Source organism: Marmota monax, unplaced genomic scaffold (genome assembly GCF_021218885.2).
Source record: "Marmota monax isolate L192 unplaced genomic scaffold, Marmota_monax_Labrador192_F-V1.1 WCK01_AAM20220418_F8-fsc00069, whole genome shotgun sequence".
NCBI lineage: Eukaryota > Metazoa > Chordata > Mammalia > Rodentia > Sciuridae > Marmota > Marmota monax.
In genome coordinates this window covers 1065317-1081008 of record NW_026695243.1, presented here as the reverse complement: position 1 = coordinate 1081008, position 15692 = coordinate 1065317, and the positions used below count along the sequence as shown (strand labels likewise).

The 15692-nt window shown below is 39.2% G+C and overlaps 1 protein-coding gene and 1 pseudogene across 16 annotated transcripts in view; both read left to right on the top strand.

Moving 5' to 3' along the window:
* The window catches only part of Znf189 (zinc finger protein 189), a 55446-nt gene extending 45343 nt beyond the window's left edge, over positions 1-10103 (top strand). For 15 of the 16 annotated variants that reach the window (XR_009226435.1, XR_009226434.1, XR_009226433.1 and 12 more), the window contains 2 exons: positions 9011-9129; positions 9223-10103. The gene's annotated coding sequence lies outside the window, so the exon portion shown is untranslated. The remainder of the gene's footprint in view (positions 1-9010; positions 9130-9222) is intronic. The other variant, XR_009226439.1, reaches the window with a different exon arrangement.
* A 2953-nt stretch (positions 10104-13056) lies between these two features.
* LOC124101308 (protein SDA1 homolog) lies at positions 13057-15071 on the top strand (annotated as a pseudogene).
* The last annotated feature ends 621 nt before the right edge of the window (positions 15072-15692 follow it).

Genomic DNA, 15692 nt, shown 5'->3' with positions numbered 1-15692 from the left:
TGTAATACTATAAAGGTATAAAACTTGTTTATAATGGAGGCAGAGGAGTTGGGGTAAAAAAACAAACTATCTGGGGGTGTAACTCAAAGGTAGAGCATTTGTCTGGCATATGTGAAGCCCTGGGTTTCATTCCCAGCACCACAACATAAGCAAAAACCAAACAAATAAAAGAAGCCACATTACAAAATATTTTTTATGATATATATTTTTATAATGTTGGAGTGAGTTTCCATGCAAACAGAAAAGAAATTCACCAAAATGTTAACAGTGGTAGTTATCTCTGAGTGGTGATATAAAAGATTCAACATTTGTTCTCTACATTTTTATATATTTCAGTGGTTCTCAGTGTATTAAAAGTCTGGGGCTGAGGATGTGGCTCAAGCAGTAACGCGGTCGCCTGGCATGTGCAAGGCGTTGGGTTCGATCCTCCAGCACCACATAAAATAAAATGTTGTGTCCACCGAAAACTGAAAAATAAATATTAAAAAAATTCTCTCTCTCTAAAAAAAAAGTCTGTTATGCATCTGAATGCTAGACCAATTAAGTCAGAATGTTCAGGGTAAGGCTTGCTTGGGTACTGGTAAAAATTCCTCCTGATGATTGTAATGTGCAATCAGGCTTGAGAACCAGTGTTATTTTGTTTGGTTTTACAATCAGTGTTCATTTTTATAAGTCAGGAAACCAGACAAAGTTATCTCGATTTTACCAATTTGTATGCAATGTGCATTTGTGCATATAGGCAGTTGCAGAAATTAAGCTGAAGCCAGTAAAACATCCAAAGGAAACAGTAAAGTGGCCTCACTGATAACTGATTGTGGAATCTGAAGTCAGGAAAACCTGGCTTTGCTTCATTATTCTAATCCCTCCTGGCTGTTACCTGGAGCTACTCACTTCATCTGTTTGAATGTGCTTCTCCTCTAGTAAAGGCAGGCAGAAGGATGAGAATTAAGTATTGCATGTGCTTAAGTTATTCGTTATAATAAAGATAGAGGAAAGAATAGAAAAGAAGATAGGTAAAATAAACAAGCATTGCAATATAAAGCATGGCCTTCCAGCAGTTTAGTGTTTTTTGTTTCGCGTGGATGCTTTCATTCCTCTAACAAACACAGTTGCTGAGGGTCTATTATCTACCAGGAGCCATTACAATGGATGGAGAAGACTTAAGGACAGTCTTGTTACCCTCAAGGACAGCACTTGATATAAGTGAAGGATGGGGTGAGTGCTGTAAGAAAGAGGTGCCCAAGGCAGCAAGGAGGCTGGATCTGGTGCCTCTTATGGGGAAGGGCTGACATCTCTGTTAAATATAGGGGCTGAAGTCTGGGGAAGCGTGTGCCTCACACTTTATCCTCTAGAGGGAGCTCAAGGCTTTCTCCTCTGACCCCTGAAAAGACTCCATTTCCAAAGGGTAAAGGTAACATAAACAGAGCTAGCTTAGGATAATTGCTTTGATGCTTCACACACTTGGAGATCTCTTCTTTTAGGCATTTTCCCTTGAATTGTTTCCCTCTTTGCTTCCACACAGCTGGCACTGGAGGAAAGTTGTGGGATCTCCCTCCTACTTAAAAAAATTGCTCTCTCCACTTAAAAGACTAGGCAAAAATGAGAGTGAAGCCCCATAGGCAGAAAAAGGATGCACCTAGTATAGTTATTCTAGCTTGACTCAGGAGGATAGATGACATAATGATTTGGGTGTTTTTGCCATAATTTGTCATCTGAGTGGTGGCATTTCCCAAGGTATTGAAAGAAGGTGGTAGACAACGAAAATCAGTACGGAGGTTCTACTAAAAACCAAAACCAGAAATACCAGCTACACTACTCTCTCTCTCTCTCTCTCTCTCTATATATATATATATATATATATATATATATATATATATATATATATATATATATCCATATTTATCACAGCACAATTTATAATAGCCAGGTTATGCATCAGCCTATGTGTCTGTCAACAGATGACTGGATAAAGAAAATGTAGTTTATATACACAATGGAGTTGGGTTCAGCCATGAAGAAGAATACTGTGTCATTTATAGAAAAATAAATGGAATTGGAGAGCATCATGCTAAGTGAAGTAAGCCAGATTCAAAAAGAGAAGTGTCATGTTTTTTCTCTCATACATGGAATCTAGTAGGGGAAACAAAAGGACATTATGAAAGTATAAGGGAGACCAACAGTAGAGAAGAAGGGAAAAGGGGGGACAGTGGAGGGGAGGGGGAAGAGGAGACATTGGAGATTGAAACTGATCAAATTGTGTTATATGCTTGTACCAGTATGCCATAATGAAGCCCGACATTATGTGTAATTAATTTGCACCAATAAAAATAGAATTGCAGCTAAGAGCACACATACAAAATGTGTGTGTGTGTGTGTCTGGTATTAGGGACTGAACCCAAGTGCTTTCTTTAGTACATGAAAAGAAGGTCATTCTAATGAATAAGGTGGAGATAATAATAATAAGTAGGGCTCTGCATGTGATTCTCTTGGCTGAGAGTGGAATGGAGATATATGATAGATATGATGATGTGAATGTCATTATATGCTAGATATTTTGTGTATATCTGTACATTATCTCAATTGAATCCTCACAATAGGTTATATTTTCATTACAATTTTATTAATAGAAGCCAGCCTACTTCACAATTCTTAAAATTTGTGATAGTAGTTGGGAAGTCACTGTCTGTAAGGGATTATTCCCACCACAAATGGGGTCCATTCTTGTCAACTGGTAAATATATGAGTAAAAGTTTGGCTTTGTGATGTCCATCTTTTATCAAACCCTCATCTCCAAATCAAGTATGTCCAAAGAGGGAAAAACTGTGTTTGTATGACTTGGAAATTCCATGTGGTTAACACTTTTGTATATTTTATTTACTTATTTTTTAAATTAAAGGTTAAGGGCTGGAGCTATATAGAGTGCTTAGCATGTACAAGGCCCTGGGTTCAATCCTCAGCACCACAATAAATAATAAATAAAAATAAATTAATTTATGGTTAAAGTTACATGTACTTACCATGATATTAAAAAAAAAAAGTTGGCAAGACAGAGTTCAGAAACTTGTCATCCAGACATATTTTTCAAACTCTCCACAGCTCACTGGCCCATCTAGATCCTTTTTCCATGACTTTGTGCTCTAGATTTGAAGTTTCAAGGTTCTTTTGAATCTTGCAAAGACTCAGTTTAGAAATTTTCTAAAATGTCTTATTTGTCATAGGAGCTATATTTCATTGGGAGATATTTTTCTGATTCCTAGATTGAGTCCCTTCTTTTTCTTCTCTTTTATCTTTTTTTATCACCTATAAATGTTTCCATTTGCACAGTCTTATAAAAGGAGGCCCAGGATAGTTTCTGATTGTCTTACATGGAAAGTTAAGATGAAGTCCTGCGGAGTTTGTGTAATATCCAAATGAAGGAACATATAACCAAATTTTTATTTGAGACTTTCTTTGACAGGTTAGGCATCAAACTATCTAGATATAGGGTGGAAGGAGCCAGGACCAAAAGTGGGTGTGGCTGGGAACTTCATTCACACATAACAGAACTTCAATTTCTTGTGTGCTATGTAATTAGAAATAGCTTGGCCCATGTCTTTATTCTTTGCCTTACAAGATTGGACCTGTTGGGTACCAGTGTTCTGAAAAAAATCCCAGTACATGAGAACTGACTTGAAGTTGCCATGAGACTGAAGAAAAGAGGCAGACAGATCCAGGATTGCTTAGAGTGCTATTTATTCAAGACTTAAGTGACAGAAGTGTGGTCCTGAGCAGCAGCAAGACCTGGGTCAGAAGGAGAGGACAAAAGTGACTTCATTCTAGCCAGAAAGTACCTGGTGTATCTTAGGTAATATCTAAGAGTCACACATATTTCTGATGACAGTCTAATGGATTTGTCTATTTATAATTTGCTATGAAAATACATGGGGAGAGCTAACCGGTGTTACTCTGGGGTCATCGTGGTGATTGTGACTCAAGTTAGCTGCAGTCATGGCAGGCTGAATCTATACAACCAGCCAAAGCAATACCTCAGATATTTGCCAAGCATATTTAGCCTTACCAAAGGCATGGTGACAGTAAGTGACACTGGAAGAACCTGTTTGATACAACCCCTAGTATTGGGTAGTCTGTCCTGGAGTGGTTGTGGGGAGGTGTAGACATGCCCCTAGCCCATCTCTTGCTCCCCTCTTACCTCCAGTACTAGCTCCAAAATAAATGGGTGGATTGTGCTGGGTCCCAGGCCTCTTTTGAGTTGTTCCTTCTTATAGCCAAGATGCAATAGGTAGGAATAGCCATTTTTTTTCCCTTTCTGTCGTGTAGAAATCTGCCTATGTCTCTAGCAAGTGACTATTTTCTTTTCTTGATTGCTAGCATAAATGCAGTTTTCTCTCTACTTTTCTATTCTGTGGTAGAACAGAAGCAATCTGGGTGTTTGAAGTAGTGATTAGATAAGAATGCTGGTGTCAACCTGTGCCCAGATTTTTTTTTTCAGCACTTCCAGTGGAGGTTACAGAAACCTTCCACATCCCTCACAGCTTCCCATCACACTTAGAATAAAATGCCAGCTTCTTTCTGTGGTCTATAAGACCTTGCTTCTCCACCTCATCTCTGGTCACTTCCCCTTTCTTGTTGACTCCATACAGACAATGTTCCTTCAACAGACCAAGCTTGGGTCCACCTCAGGAACTTATGCCACTTGCTGTGCCTCTGCCTGGGATCCTACACTCCAGATGTTCACACAGCCTGCTCATTGGTATCACTCACTGTTCCTTCAGAGAAGCCTCTACCATATCTTAGTAGAAACAGCCCACACACCTTCTATACCCTTAAACAGTGTTGCTTATTCTTACAGTGAATCCAAACCATTTTCCATCTGTACATATTTTTAAAACTTGTTTTTTTTTTTTTTTGCTAGAATATTAGCTCTATGATATCTGGAACCCTCATCTGTCTTATTCTTTGCTCTATCTTTAGAACAGTGCCAGGTACACAGTGAATTTTTGTTGAGTGAATGAATAAACAAGTGAATATCAATTTATATTTTTAAGAAATAAGCTGCATTCTGGCTACAATCTCAGCATCAGGGATTCTGTGGAATCTGGAAATAGGAAAAGATGCCAGTGTTCAGTATGAAATTGGGGTTTTAGTGTCCTGCTTCTACTTTAAGATGATTGATGCTTGAGTCTAGCCCTCGTGCTGAGACCACAGCCCAGGCAACTTGAATTTATAAAGAGTGGCCCTGTGCACACTTTTCCTCAACCCTAGGACTACATGTGACAATGACTATGCCAAACCTTCCTTTTGAATATGTTAGAAACTGGAATGCATCTGATGATTAGTGTGCCATCAATATACTTCATTTGTACCACAACTCCTAAAAAAAAAAAAAAAAAAAGGAGAAGAAAAAAAAAAGACTGTTGAGAAAGCTAGGAATATGGTGGGTCTTTGATAACTGAGGGAAACTTCAATTCAAAAATGTAGTATATTTGAAAAATTCCTCATTAATATAATCTTAGGTTCAAAAAATGGAATAGCTAGTGGGCATTTAAGATCAGATGATGCAATGGATTTTAAAAGCTTTTCCCACTGTTTTCTTTTTCTTTTTTCTAAACCTGGACTTTTTTGAAGGAATTCATTAGAGAAACTGTGAACAAACCAACAGATAACAACACAGTGGAGTGACAGGTAACCCAGCGCACTCACCTCTCCTGTCTGCTCACCTGAACTTTTAGGAGAGTTTCCAAAAAGTAATTTAAAACTTAATGAAAATTTGCAAGCCAGGTCTTTCATCTTTAGCGAATGCAAAAACCACTATATAAAAGTCTTATTAAATAACAACGCTGAGATATAATTGGCATAATAAACTGCGTATGTATGTGAAGTGTAAAACTTGCGAAGTTTTGATACATGTGTACACTTACGAAATCATCCCAGCAATCAAGGTACTGGACGTATTAATTATCTTGAAATGTTTCCTAACGTACCTTTTCTCCCTGCCTTGCCCCACTCCATCCTCATCTTGAGGCAACATTGGCATCCTATCTTTGTAGTGGCTTGTTGGCATTTTCTAGAATGTTTCATAAATTACATGATACAATACATAATCTTAAAAAAAAATCTGTCTTCTCTCATTGAGCATACTTATTTTGAGGTTTATCCATATTGTTACACACGTCAGAAATTTATTCCTTTTCATTGCCAAGTAGTATCTCATTGTATGACTAGTCCTTAATCTGTCCATTTGCTGCTGATGGACACTAGAGTGATTTCCAGACTGAAGCTATTACAATTAAAGCTCTATGACTGTTCACATACAAGTCTTCGTGTGAACATATATTTTCATTTTTCTTGGGCGTATAACTAAGAGTGCGATGGCTGGATCTGATCAAATGATAGATGTATATTTCACTTTTTCAAGAAATAGCCTATTGTCTTGCAAAGTGGCTGCACGACTTTATATTCCTACCAGTGGTGTAGAATTCCACACTGTGTACAGAGGCAATTGATTCGCAGCCTCATCAGCACCCAGTATGGTTTTTAAAATGTGAGGTATTCTGTGGGTGTGTGGTTCTCTCTCATTGTGGTTCATTTGCATTTCCCTAGTGACTAATGCGGTAGAACATCTTTTCATGTCCCTACTTGCCATCTACTGTGGTGAAGTGTCTGTAACTGCAACTTCTGTTTTTCAGTTGCCTCAGTTGTACCCTTTGTAGAGATTCTGCAGCAATGAGAATGTTTTGAGGAATTGTAGGATCTGTATGTTCTAAAATTTTGCTGAAAAAAAAAGCTACTTGATAAACAGCATTTGGCTATTGTTCTTATCTGCATATCCCTCAATTCAGAGTCCCTGAAGAGATGTGAGCTCAGTGGTAGAGCACTTATCTAGCAAGTGTGAGGCCCTGGGTTCAATCCTCAATATAGCAAAAAACAACAAACAAACAAACCAAACCCTGACACTCCCATAATTAATCCTAAATAAGATTTTTTATCCAAAAAGGGATTTTTAAAAAGTGTCAAAAATTGTGTCTAAAACAGAAGGATGGCAACTAGGGTCAAAGTGACTGAAGTTCAAAGAATAGGTAGAAATGGAATAGACTACCTTTGTTGCAGTATCTGTGAGTGGAGATCATTCAACATTTTCTCCCACCATTGAGCTAGGTCAATGCCCCTATAGAAATAGAAATTAGAACCAAACAATAGAGCTTACTCATGAAAACATTTTGAGATTCTGGGTATAAGTAGCATTGATTTGAGGACCAGGCACCAAACAATACAATGGTTTTCACTTTTTCCTAGAACCCAGTAATGACTTGTCAAGTAAATATTACCAGAATTCACCAAAATCTGCTCTCTTCCACTTTCAAACATACATAAGACCTCTCTGCATTTTTGACCCTCTGCAGTTAAGCAGAACCATGGTGTTTAGTTATGACCATTGTATTCTGAAGCAAAGAGTTGGTGAGTAACCATTAAACTATCTCTTTTAGCCCTGCTTGGTTGACCAGGGAGGGTTTCTGCTTCTGATGAGATAGCTGTAGGACAGTGGAAGGTCCCTCAGCCTAAATTGCTGTGTTGGTACATGGAAAACAGTTGCTCTAGAGAGTTTCCTAGATCTTTATTAGATTTTGTGACAGCAAGAAATAAACTTAGTTGTAAGAAGATGTTGGCATCTGACCTTGCTGTGCCACAGTTTATCCTAGCCTGGGGAAGTGGCTGTTGGGGAAACATTGAAAAATAGTCTCCTTGGCACAGTACTAGTATTCTCAAAAGAGCTTCCTTAAGCAGGGGTGAGAGAGGGGGCCCTGTAGAGTTACTTGGCAGGCAGTGTGGAGCCAGAACAGGAAAGGGGAGATAAAATAGATTCTTGTGTAACAGTTGTAGCCAGTAAGCTCTTTATGAGTGCAAAGATATGAGGTGCCTTTTTGCAGGTTCCCAGAAGTAAGAAACTGGGACTTTGGGGGTTCACATGCTATGTGCCAATAAGGTAAGTCATATCTGAACTAGTAAAGTCCTTTGAGAGTCAACTCTTCTTTAAAACGTATGTTTGTCTCTCTCTCTCTCACACACACACACACACACATAAAGAATTTGCAGAGTTGTTGAGGAAATTTGGGGTATCTTAAAGTTTCAGTGCTTTGGGGCAACTTACAAACAGCACCTTGTAATGCTGACATCCCACAATTCACCTCACTGTCCTAACTCCCCCACTGGACACCAGGTTCTGAAAGGAAGTAAGCATGTCTTATTCACTCACCTTTGTGTCTCCGTCACTCAGCACAGCTCCTGCCATCCCATAGGCACTTAATAAACACAAATTGATATATGAGATGTGACACCCGCTGCATTTAATGGAACAAAAATTAATTTGTCCTAAAGGAGTCCTGAGGTGCAATTCTGAATTTTAACATGTGTCTGCCTCTGCTTGAGGATTAATGTTTCAAGTGTGACAATGAGGAATTAGTTTGACTGAAATAGCTCTTTTCTTCCTGCAGTATTATCTGGTAAAATGAATGATAATGTGATTCTAATCTCTTCAGAGCCTTTTCTGTTTCAAAGATGGGAGTCATTTCTCCAGATTAGGGCATTTCAGCCAACAGTTCGGCTAAATTAAAGAAGAAAAAAAGCTTTGAGTCATCTGAATGCATGTGGCTAACAGGATTTAGACATTCATTAAGATGAAGATAAACTGCTAAATTTAAACTTACTTATGATTAACTTGTTTGATGTATTTCCTTGCAGAATAAAACACAAACTACATAACCTTTAACGTGACATGGGCACATGCAATTTTTTTTTTATAAGTTTTAAAGTGTAGATGCTGCTGTGGTTTGAATCTTAATGCCCCCTAAAAGTCCATGTGCCCCAATGCTTAGTTGCTAGTCTGTGGCACTATTGGGAGATAGTGGGACCTTCAGGAGTGAGGTCTAATGGAAGAAAGTTAGGCCATGGAGGGTATGCCCTTGAAGGAGGTACTGGATCCTCAGCCTCCTCAATTTTCTCTTTTACTTTACAGCCACCATGAGGTGATCATCCTCCTCTGTCATGTACCCCCACCATGATTACTTACTGCGCCATCACAGACCCAAAGCAACATGGTCAAATCACCAGAGATTGAAACTCATGGGAACCAAAGTAAACCTTTCCTCCTTTTAAGTTAATTATCTCAGTTATCTTTTTCCAGTGACAGAAAGCTAACACAGATGCTTTTTCCTTTTCTTGCTCAAGATGGAGGTACTCTACATGTACATTACAGAAGATGGTGGAATCCTCCACCTTGATGATAAATCCCATGGGGAGCTAGACAGAAGCCAAGATTTTGCAGAACCCAGAGGACTATGGATTTTGGATAGAGGAGTTTTATTGAGAAGGACAAAAGGAATTGCACAAACATGTTCCTAAAAAGAAATCTACATAGACTGGATGGTGTGAAAACTGGAATATCAGCAATGTCTTGCCTGCTTGGGTAAAACCAGAAAAAAGAGAATCCTACTTCTGTAAGTAACATGCCTAAAAGGAAATCCTTTGAAAAGCCATGATTCTTTCTATGTATTTCTTTTCAGGGGAATTAAAATATGAAAATACCAGCTGAAGTATATATATATATACACACACACACAACATCAAACATACACATGATAGGGAATTATAACTGATTTTGCTGTGTTTTAAACAGAAACATGTAGACTGATTCTTTTTATTACTGTTTGAAAAAAAAGTGGTGAGAATACTACAGTGCAACTAGAGAATACCAATGTGAAAGGATCGATCTAATTTACCTTAGGTACAGTCCTTGTTTAGGAGAATTTATTTAATTGGCAAACTAATTTGGGTGGAGAGGCATTTTAATTGAAATTGATTACTGTGGGATTTTTACATGCACTATGACACATTGTGAGTTACAGCAACACATGATGTAAAATTGGGTAATTTAAAGCTATATATGTTTTTTATCCCAACTATAATGAAATTTGCTGAGAATTGCTTATTAATTGGAGTCTTTGGGGGGTGGGTGGGTAGGAAATTATTGGAAAACCTTTAGGGCTATGTCAATAATGGTTAGTAATTTAATATAACTAAAGGGGAATAAAGTACATATATTACAGATGCAGTGGTGAAGTGGTGTTGCTTGCATGTCACTCCAGTGACTGAACTGCAGCATTGTTCTGAATCATCACTCTGCAATGGATGGGAATCTATGGTTTAGAATGACAGATTTTCCTGGTCTTTTTCCTAGCAACCTACAGAAAAATACAAAAGAATGAACTTATTCCCCAGGAAGCACTTATATTAACAAGTTGGGAATAAAAACTGATAAAAATCCAGAAGCAAATGATATATTTATCAAAAAGAACCAATTTATCAAAAAGAACAGATGGCCTAAGTATGTGACACACAGGGTAGCTTTAAGGTGTCAGAAAGATGGAAGAGAACAAAGATGTCTTGTGAAGCAGTCTCTGCATCTGTCTTGTGAAGTAGTCTCTGCACGTTTCTTGGTGTCTCACACTGTCTTATGTAATATGTCTTCCATGTATCTTTATAGGACCAGCCTACAGAGAATTCAAAGGACCAAAACTATGGGTAGTCAATGCTCTGGGAAAGTGATTCAGTAACTTGCTAGGACCTGGCTTCCCATTGCATTTAGAATAAAATTCAGACACCTCCAATACCAGGCCTGATGTGATCTGGCCCTGCAAGCTGACTTCACGTCTTACCACCCATTCTCATACTTCAAGTTCTAGCCACACTGTCTTTCTCTCCATTCCTTCAACTTTCTACACTGGTTCTTATAGCAAGGCCTTTGCACGATCTGGAATGTTTTCCCCTTAGCTAAACCTTTCCCTATAATCCAGGTCTGAGTAAATTTTAATCTCCTCTAGAAGACATTGCATCCTATCTAAAGTGGCCCACCCTTTCCCCACTCCCACCACATTGGCCACTTCCTTCACAGCTCTGAACATTACCTGCAATTCTCTTATTTGTTATTTTGATTTTCCCCCTCCACCTCCCCCCACAGAACAGAAGCTCCACAGGGTCAGGAGTCTTCTGTTTCATTAATGGCTCTGTTGCCAACGCATAGAACAATACTCGAGTACCTAACTAGTAAGCAATGAATGAATGAGAAAGAGTAAAGGGACCCACAGTGAAAATCTTAAAAAAGAAATAAAGGAGGAAATACTGGAACAAAGAGAAATAGGCCTAGAAAAGAAAACTAGAAAGAAGAACAAAGAGTAAGGTCCAGAAAGTGAGAGTTGGTTCCTGTGTACAACTGAATTAGAACTCTTTTTCACATGCATTCAAGGGAGAAGGGATGTGATGTGTAAAAAGGACCTTTCATAGCTCCACACATGGCTACTTTTCACCTTGTTGTTATTATGGTTTTGTTTTCAGTGTGTGTGTTGGGGGTGGGTCCCTGTCTGTGTGTTTCTGTCCTGGAAAAGCTGGGTTTCCTCTTTGGGGCTGTGATACCCTTGCCTCTTCCTGCTATTGCCAGTGGAAATCATCTAGACATGTATACCACCCATGGCAGCTCCGCAACTTACTTAGGACTTTAGGCCAAGAGGCTAGAAAGAATGAAGGAATGACTACCATGTTGCATTGTTTGTACAGGTGAAGGGTGGGGCGCTCTGGGTGGCCCCAAATTTGTTTTTATCCAGAGAAAGAATCAAATCCTGGCACTGCTGTGGCCAATGACCATGGTTGCTTGTACAATCAGCAGCCTGTACTTTTCAATGGCTACCTGTGGACCCTACCACCGTGTGTAGGTGGGTGGGTGGGGGGGGGGTGCATGCTATTTGCGATATCAGAAAAATTTCCCTAGAAAAGGGAATGTCTGAAGTCTTTTCAGAAAGCCCCAGTAGATAGCATGCTTTTATTTTGAATTTCATGTCTATGCAAATTCACTCCATCAAGATAAGAAATTTCTTGGGCCTAACTATAATTTAAATTCTGAAAGGCAGGTGAGATTATTATAGGTCTCTATCCTCCTGGTAAACTTTGTCCTTTGGTGTGGGAAGGGTACTCAGCTTTCCTCTGCCTCTTGGGACTAAATGGACTTCAGCTTTGGCATAAAGATTTCAGATGCCTGAAGCAAAAATTAGACTCTAGGAATAAGGGATAAAATGGAGGAGGATCTAGAAGTGGGTGGGGGAAATGTCCAAGAATGGTTTGCTAAGATCAGCAGTAGAAAACATATTGGGATGCAGGTGAAGAAAATAGACAAGGATGACCCGAATCACCCAGAACAGAGGAGTTAGGCAGGGGATGTTTGCATGCAATGGACAACTGAATTAGAGCAGAAATGTAAACCAGCATGTTGGGCCTGGCTGGCTTAGAGTACCTCTCTTGACATGGGTCAAAACCTTTCATGAGAACACCCAAACACTAATGTAACAAACTCTGATGAGTATGTTGTAGATGGTTCAATTGTAAAATCCAGGGGTGAACCAATTACTTGAGGAGGAGGAGGAATGAAGAAGTGGAATCTGAACATTGTGAGAAGCCATCTAGCCACTTCCATCACTTGGGACGTTGCTGGGATAAATGACAGCTCACTATAACAGTAGAACACACAGACTGAGACTAACTTAACAATGGGTTTCTACTATCTTAGCAAACAGACATTATTTAGTCTGGGTTATTATCAGATCTTATAAGAGACTGTGACCACAATAATGTGGTTAAGAAAAAAGCACATGCACAGGAGTCCAGGCAGGAGCTGGGACTGACTGGCTGCAGGATGCTGTGTGAACTTTCTTAGAACTGCTGTCGGGAAAGCCAGTCTACAGCCAAAGTGTCCAGCAGAAACAACAGGCTGCCCAGTGATCCGCCGCAGTCACAGAATCTGATGAGGCGGGACCCGCTGGCCTACAGGGAGGAGTTTCTCCAGTAGTATAATCACTACAAATCCAATGTGGAGATTTTCATTTTACAGTCAAATAAACCCAGCAGAGTTGGAGCTGGTGACATTTGTGGCACAGACTGGTCACTGCTACCCAGGACATCTAAGTAACTTTCCTCAAGAGCTGAAAGATCTTCTCTCTTACAATCATTACAGCCTTGGATCCAGATTTTTGAATGACATTTTGCAAAGCTTTGATCTGGCTGAGAAATAAGAATCTCACAATCCATCAAGTTTACTAGAGCTCTTCTTTTAACTTCTGCATTGCCATGATAAGCTTCTGCAACAGCCTTTATACACACACTTGTAACTGATATCAAGAATATAAATGCATGGGCTGGGATTGTGGCTCAGTGGCAGAGCACTTGGTTCATGCAGGTGAGGCACTGGGTTCAATCCTCAGCACCACATAAAAAAAGTAAATAAATAAAAGAAACGTATTGTGTCATCTATAACTAAAATTAAAAAAAAAAAATTAAAAGCATACAAATGCAAAACACAAGAAAGTGAGTATAGTTTTGCAGAATTTTATGTATGCCATGTTAAGAGATAGCAATGCAACTGCAGCCAAGATATCTTTGGATGTGATGATAGAACTCTACAGAAGGAACATCTGGAATGATGCCCAAACTGTTAAATGTTATCACAACTACATGCTTCTCTCAGGTCACCAAGATACTAGTTGCTGCTTTGACATTCTTCCTTGGGAAAGATGAAGACAAGAAACAGGACAGTGACTCAGAATCTGAGGATGAAGGCCCTAAAACAGCAAGAGACCTGCTAGTGCAGTATGCCACAGGGAAGAAGAGCTCCAAGAACAAGAAAAGGTTGGAAAAGACAATGAAAATACTCAAGAAACAAAAGAGGAAGAAAAAAACTCCAGAGGTGTTTAACTTTTCAGCTCTTCACTTGATTCATGATCCCCAAGATTTTGCAGAAAAACTACTAAAGCATCTGGAGAGCTCTAAGGAAAGGTTTGAAGTGAAGATGATGACTGGTGGGAATTCACGAGCTTTTTCTCTTCAACTTTCATCCCTTCTTGCAAAGGTTTTAGCAGCCCCACTAGGGAGAAGTAACAAAGATCCTTATGTTTGCTACCCAAGCCTCTCATCACCTAGTACCCCCAGAGATTGTTCAATCCTTGCTCATGACTATGGCCAACAATTTTGTTACTGACAAGAACTCCGGGGGAAGTCATGACAGTAGGAATCAGTGCTATGGAGGAGATAACAGCTTGGTGTCCTGTAGCCATGACTGAAGAACTTCTCCAAGACCTGGCATAAGACATACAAAGATAAGAATGTGATGATGTCTGCTAGAACTCTGATTCAGCTCTTCCAGACACTGAACCCTCAGATGTTGCAGAAGAAATTCCAGGGTAAACCTAGAGAAATCTCTGTTGAAGCAAGAGTACAAGAATATGGTGAATTGGATGCTAAAGATTTCATCCCAGGAACTGAGCTTCTAGAAATTGAGAAAGAAGAGAAAACTGAAAATGATGAAGATGGATGGGAAAGTATCAGTGAGAAGGAGGATGCTGATGGTGAATGGGTTGATGTGCACCACTTTTCTGATGAAGAGCAAGAAATTTCCAAGAAGCTGAACAGCATGCCCATCAAGAAAGTTGCAGTCATCAGCACTAGTCGAGTTTTAACTCAGGAAAGCTTTCAGAAAATCTGCATGGCCCAAATAAGGAAAAAACTTGAGGCTGCCCCTGGGAAAGCCCCCCAAAAGAAAATACATTGAAATAGACAGTGATGAGGAACCCAGAGGTGAATTACTTTCTCTTTGGGACATTGAACATCTTTATAAAAAGCCAAAGTCTGACAAGGAGACAAGACTAGCAACTGCTATGGCTGGAAAGACAGACCGAAAGGAATTTGTGAGGGAGAAAACCAAAATGAATCCACAAATAAAAAGCAGAAGAACTTTATAATGAGGCAGTACAGCCAGAATGTCTGTCAGAAAAAAAGCAGCTGTGCTGTGAGACGAACTTTTGAAAAAGAAAATAATAAAGTAACTTCCAAGCAAGTATTCCATTAAAGAGAATGCCCAGTTTGTGTCATTACTATGAAAATTAGCGATTCAAGAATGTGTGCTTAAAATTACATATAAGAGGTTGTGAGGGGAAAGGGGGGGGGAACAAGGGAGAGAATTGAACAACAGCAGATGAGGTAGAGAGGGAAGATGGGAGGGGAGGGGAGGGGAGGGGGGATAGTAGGGGATAGGAAAGGCAGCAGAATACAACAGTCACTAATATGGCATTATGTAAAAATTGTGAATGTGTAACTGATGTGATTCTGCAATTTGTATTTGGGGTAAAAACGGGAATTCATAACTCACCTGAATCAAATGTATGAAAGATGATATGTCATGAGCTTTGTAATGTTTTGAACAACCAATAAAAAAATTAAAAAAAAAAAAAAAGAATGTGTGCTTACAAAAAAATCCAGAAGCACTATACTGTCACAAGCACGGTAAACTTGGTAGCAGTTTGGGGTTTTTAATTTGGAGATGGGTCATGTGGGGATGTTTAAAATCTAAATAGTAGTGATATTATAAAATCATTTTCATTTAAACATTCATGTGAAGAAAAGTATTGAGTGCCTAATAAATGTCATCCTATATATAAAATTGAATGAGCCACAGCCCCTTCACTCAAGGCATTCACAATTAGAGGGGGGAAGGGAGGCAGGTGTTTATATGTGCGTTCACAGTGCATTGTAACACAGTGCACCTATCTTGCAGAGATAGGTTCATATTTCCATGGGGTCACTAAGGCCTTATGGACTAACTC